Source organism: Gossypium hirsutum, chromosome D07 (assembly GCF_007990345.1).
Source record: "Gossypium hirsutum isolate 1008001.06 chromosome D07, Gossypium_hirsutum_v2.1, whole genome shotgun sequence".
NCBI classification, from domain to species: Eukaryota; Viridiplantae; Streptophyta; class Magnoliopsida; order Malvales; family Malvaceae; genus Gossypium; species Gossypium hirsutum.
In genome coordinates, this window is record NC_053443.1 from 56,833,885 (window position 1) to 56,840,664 (window position 6,780).

Here is a 6,780-nt window from a genome sequence, read left to right on the forward strand (position 1 = left end):
TGAGTTTTCTCCAAGATTTCTCTCTTGAGTTTTCTTTAGAAGTTGTTTTAACAATCTTTTGATTGTGGGAGCCATCTTCAACCTTCTTCTTGCCATTGATATTCTTTGGAGGGGAGATTAGAGCCGTTTGAAGGGATTTGTGAAATCTTTCGGGATTTCAAGGATCTTTAGGACTTTCTTTATTTCTTGCTGTTTCGTTTTATTTCTTTATTCCTACTTATACCGATTCTTTATCTCATTTGTTTGCTGTTCTTCTTGTGTCTTTCCAGCCATATTCAACTCAAAGAATCGAATTAAATCATCATTCATTGGCAGCAAAGAGTCGTTATCAAAAAACCCCCAATTCCTAGGGTTTGGCCGATTGGATCTCTTTCAATTTGGGAATCAATTTATTGCTGGAAATTGGGCATTCTTGGCCGAATCAATTCCTTGGCAGATTCGCATCTTTTCTTTCTTCTCAATTTCGTTTGATTCATCGATTCTATTTCTTTTCTTCTTGCTGCTCTTTTAATTGAATTTGGGAATTTTAAATTCAAATCTGATTTGGTTTAATCTTAATCTTTGTTTCTGTTTTCAGATCTATTTGTCTAGGACCTTTTGTAGGAGTTTCTCGTGACTTGGCAACTCGATCTTGGTCCGCGCGCATTCTTGTATCATTTACTTTGCTTTTATTCTCATCCAACAGCTTCCTAAATGGCTGTTTTAACCTCTTAAGAATCAAGTTTAGACACCATAAATTGCAACTAAATAAACATCGTTAATTTGGCACATCAAATGGCATTCGATCATACATCTGCAGCATTAAATTAGTCTTCTATTACCTTCCCAGCTGCACTAATGGCAGCATTAAACACTCTCATTCATAGGTTTCAAACATAATTAATACATCACTATTTATTCATTTCCATCCATACCAGTCGAACCACACAAGAAAGAAAAAAAAATGGCATACCATCTGCATGCAACACAGTTCATCATTCATCTTATACTAGCCTTGCTAGTTTCGACATTTTAATAGAGCAATTAAGAAAAACAAAAGGAAAATGATGTGAGAAACTCATAGATTTTTAGCGGCGTTTTTTGGTCCTATAGCGGCATTTTGATAAGCGCCGCAAAAAATGCCGCTATAGAGTATGACTTTTAGCGGTGCTTTTCCCACAAACGCCGCTAAAGAACATGGCCTTTAACGGCTCTTTCCCTACAAACGCTGCTAAAGAACATGACTTTTAGCAGTGCTCCCACAAACGCCACTAATTTTAGTAGATTTTTACCAACCCATTTTCATTCATATAGAACCTGAATTGTCAACATAATTTCCTGTAACATCAAATTCAACCAAAAACTTCAAATCTAAATGATACTTCAAATCCAATGAAAGAAATATGTATATGATCTAAATTAATAAATGAAATAACAAAATATATTATATTCAAAAGTTATATTGTCAAAATATTCTCACAATAAGAAAAACAAACATCTAATATGGCGGATTCTACGATTGCTGAAACATCTTCATCATACTCTGAAGCTGTAGTTGGGGTTCGTTATAGTTTTTACTTGCGTCTACTTCCCTCGCAGCTGCTTCCACTTTAAGTTGTAACTGGAGTTCATCATATTTTCTTTGAGCCTCTACTTCTCTCGATGCTACCTTCGCTTTAAGTTGAGCAATTTGCTCAACTGTGCTCACTTGCATCTGAGCCATCTGGTCTCTTAACCTCTGAACTTCAGCTTGAGCCTGATTTCCCGAATGCATGTATTACTGTGAGCTAGATCCAAAATATTGGTTGGGTTAACAAAAGATCCTTAAAATCGAACCCAACCATACCTTTTAGAACCCAAAACTTCAGTAATAATTCAGTTATCAATGTGTCAAGATTAACAGAACTATCACTTGAAGCGATCGCTTCATATGCCGTCATTTTATCCTTTAGTTTCTCCTAATAAATTAATCAAAGAGTTAGGAACAAAATATATAACCAAAACAAATGCAACCTAACTTAACATTATTTGCATTACAAACGACGAACAAAACCATTATAATTAAACATGACAAATATTTAAAATAATTCAAATTTTATTAAGTAAATCTATCATAATTTCTGCAGCTTCACTAGTCACAGGAGATCTATCTTTCTTTCTATGTGTAATGTCAAAAAGCTGAAGGCGTCCAACTTTTTGACCAGACGATAGTTCTTATAATATAGTAGGAAAAATATTATTTAGTAGAAAGTAATTAATATTTGACACAATTAATAAATTCAAAATACCTCGTCATCAGCTACACAAGCAAAACTTTTCGACCCAGCTGTGTGCATGAATTTTTGTTTTTGCCTACTTGTAGTTCCAACTCGACCATGATCCTACATTATGAAATTATTATTACGTATATAGTAAATACTATAAACCGAAATAATTATAAGATTTTAGAAGTACATAATACCTCTCATTCCTTTGAATTCTAAAATCTAACTGAATCTTCCTATTGATACCTCAGCATTCCCGGCGGGACATTTGGCAATTTCTCTTCGAGGCTTATATTTTTCTTAAAATATTCCTTCTTTAAAGCACTTTTATGGTCTCTCCAATTTTTTCCTAATGCCTTCTTCACATAATTATCCGAGACCTCTAAAGCAAATCTCTCCTGCAAATAACATAAGTTTAGAAAGTAAATATAAATGAAACTTAAACCAAAGTATTATAAATTACATTCACATTATTACCTTAATATTATTGAGAGTTTGATTTTTGTTACTATCAGGCATATGATGCCATGACTCATAGTTGATAGGTAACATATTGGCATTTTGTGCTTGTAACAACCCGTTTTCAGTAAAATCAAAATAGTGGTTTTGGGAACACAAATCTGAGGTCAAAAATTTATTTTAATATTATTTTGTAATCTACAGCATGATAATATTATATTATAAAAATTTCATTAAGAAATTTTACCGTTTGCATGTTCAATTTGATGAAAAGAACTAAATCGCATAAAATGCAAAAGTTATGTTCTATTAGCTAAAGGTGTTAAATAGCTATAGAACTTTAAAGCGGAGATCCTTATATGGTAATTAGACCATTAAAGGTGATATTGGATGTGCATGGCTTGGTCATTATGAAAATTTTAAAGTTAGGCAAGGGTAATTTGGTAATTAGGTAAATAAATGATAAAAAATAAAATAAAACAAATGGTCATCTTTTTCATTCATGCATGAACCAATTTTTCCAGCATAAGGAAGCCTTGGAGAGCTTGAAAATTTTAGCTAAAAATCTCTTGCATGGAAGTGAAATCTTGTTTAGGTTTTATTAATTTTTTTATGTTTTCGGGATCGTTGTAGCTTAACCTAACTAACCCAGGGACTAATTTGCAAAATGGTTGAATGTTTAGGGTTTTACCATGAATAAATTTTAGTTTTTTGTGAAGTTTAATGGAATAAAATGAATCTTTATTGTGAGTTAAACAACTTTTGTTAAGTGATTTTTGATGAAATTGTTAATTAAGGGTTAAATTGAGAAATCTAAAAATTTTGTGGTAAATGAGTGAAATTGTGAAATTTATGGGCTACTATAAGCATGTATAAAATTTGTCTAGGCTTATATAGGGATGACATTGCATGAATTTCATTTTACGAGCCTAGGGACTAAATTGTAAAGAATTCAAAAGTATAGAGGAAAAATGGTAATTTTGCCAAAACATGATCTTTGGATTGAATAGAATAGAATAAGGTTTAAATTAGTTAAATTTGATTATATAGATCAAGAAAAGCAATGTATGGATTTAGATCGGGGAAAAGATAAAGTATTGGATTGAACGATCATTTTTCTTCGTATGAGTTTAAGGTAAGTTCATATGTTTAATAAGTATTAAATTATATTTGATTTAAATGCTTTATTATTATATCCTTGATGATACAACTCCACGAAAATATTCGACAAAGTTTAGGTGACTTATGGATCCCGGTTGAACCTTAGGAATAGATAGGTTACAGATGACATGTCATTAGGGGTTACCGTGTTTTGGGTGCTGGTCTCGTACACCCTACCGGTGGCTGAGTTTCTAGCATGTGTTGCTGTTACTTTATAGCTTGTGTGAGTAACACCGTGTAGCTACGTCTTGACTGGCAACTTGTGTGAGCAGACTTAGTTATGGCTCGAGAGAGAGCATTGGTATGAGATATGAGATCGTAGTGGTTTTGACCACGTGTTGGCACATAGTGTGCGTGATACCCGCATATCCAATATTATTCCAAGTGGTTCAATGGGCACAGTGTTGTTGCGAGGTTATATGAGTTTGATTCGAACTAATACAGGTATTTATGTGAAATATGGGAAGTGGTTTATATTTGACATATGAATACATGGCTAACATGGTTGATGATTATGTGTCAGGCTTTTGGGCCAAATTGAGTTGTATTATGCCTAAATTTTACTTAAATTGTGGTTGATTGGTAAGTTGTATTTCTAGTTATACGAACTTACTAAGGTTAATTGCTTACTCTGTTTTATTTTTGTGTTTTATAGTGTTTTGGAAGCTCGTTCGGATTGGAAGTTGTCGGAGATTGCATCACACTATCAATCACTTAATTTGGGTGATTTTGGCTATATATATATTTGTTAAATGGCATGTATAGGTCATTTTGGATAATGGTAGCCTATATGTTTTTATGTGTTTTAGCCATTTGAATTGGCTCGTATAGTGGACATATATTTTGCTATGTAAATATGTAAATGACCTTATTATTTGTGGTGTATGGTTACCATGTGAATATCTTGATTGTGAATTGGTATTTTGGGTACTAAATAGTTGAGTTTGATAATTGACTTACATATTAAGTTTTAGGCACAATGATGTATATATATGTTTGACCATTTAGGTATGTTTGAGATGCATAGTTTGCATGTTTATAAGTGGTCAATTGAGGTGCTTATAGGCATCATGGTTGTATGTGTTGATATTACATGTTTTAAGCTTGATTTTGGTTGGTTTTAAATGCCTTTTTATGTCATGGTCATATGCAAATTGTTGTGTTTTAGGTTGGTACCAAGTTGGGTGAGAAATATGGCTTGGAAAATGACCTATTTTTGTCAACATGGGCAGAGACACGGGCGTGTGTCTCAGCGGTGTGTGACACACGTCCAGGTGACACAGGCGTGTGTCCCTTGCACTTTAAAAAAATTTCAATGTTTTTCAAAAAATTCCTTGAGTACTCGGTTTAGTCCCGATTTTTTTAATATCTATTTTGGGCCTCGATGGCTCGTATTAGGAACTATATGATTGATTATGAATGGTTTTGATTTGGATGTGAGATGAACATGAAATGTCTGTTTGTTTGATTGTAAGTTCGGTAATGCTCTGTAACCTTGTTTCGGCGTTAGATATGGGTTAGGGGTGTTACAGTGCTATAATGCCCCAGTATCTTGCTAAAAGTCGAGCTTCTAATCCAATAGGCTGACCATGACTGTTTCTAGCTTCTTTGACATGCTCGACATAATTTAATTCATATAAATCTTTTAATAGAGTACGTCCTCAAGTTTTGTGCCTCCCACCACTTTCAGCTAAAAATGGTATATTATAATATAAGAATTTGAAACAGAAATCAATAATAAAAGTCAACATGCATGTAAATTAAAGTTAACATTACTTTGAATTTCTGCAGGTTCGTCAACTGTATTCGGAACATTCGAAAATCCAATAGCTGTCTGTTGTTCACTATTTGTTTCTTCCGAATTTGGAGGATTTTGAATAATACTTAGATCTAGCAATCTTCGTCTAGGCATTTTATCTGCAATACACATAAAATAGTTGAAATATTAGTAACGAATTACAACAATAATAGTACATATAAAATAGTTGAAATATTTAACAATATTAAGATTTAAATTATAATATTACATATAATTAAAAAATCGTAAAATCTTACTACATCATGATTTGTAAATATCTTCATCCACATCCTAGCGAACCCATTGAAATTGTGTACTAGTACTAGAGATAGTTTCATTTAAGTTTTCTAGAAAAGGAAAAGTTTCTGATCTTTCATTGATGTCATCTTTACTTTCATTGCCCATGTCAAACAAGTTTCTAGGGGTGTTACGGAGTACAACGTACCAACCCTCATCAGTTAGATCTTTTGAGTAAAAAACTTGTTTAACTTGAGAAGAAAATACATATCGATGTGCTTGCACTCAAGATCTATCATCTAAGTGTGCAATTTCAACTTTACCGATTAGTTCTCCAAAACTTCGAAATAGATAAGTTTTAACTAAGTTATGATTAGTGATCCCAGCATTTCTACTTGGTTTATTCAGTCTTGTTTCAACATCTTCTAAATATCTAAAGCAGAAGGTCATACACTCTTCTGCCAAGTAACCTTCAGCAATTGATCCTTCTGGATAACGCTTATTACGACAATAAGACTTCAATTTGCATAGGAACCTAAACATGATATACAACATTATCAAAAGTTGTAACTAAAGGTATATTCATGAATGAATGAAAATTTTCCAAATAAATTAGCACATCTCTATAGGATACATCCACCCATAGAAAACTGGTCCACCAAGTTTTGCTTCATGAGGGAGATGGATTAGCAAGTGCACCATGATAGTGAAAAACAAAGGTGGAAAGATCTTCTCCAAATTGCATAAAGTCAATGCGACTCGATCTTGTACTTTCTCAAGTTCTTCAACAATCAAAACTTTGCCACAAATAACTTTCATTATATTGGATAGTTTAATTATACAAGACGTCACCTTTTTTGACATACAACACCGTAAAGCAAC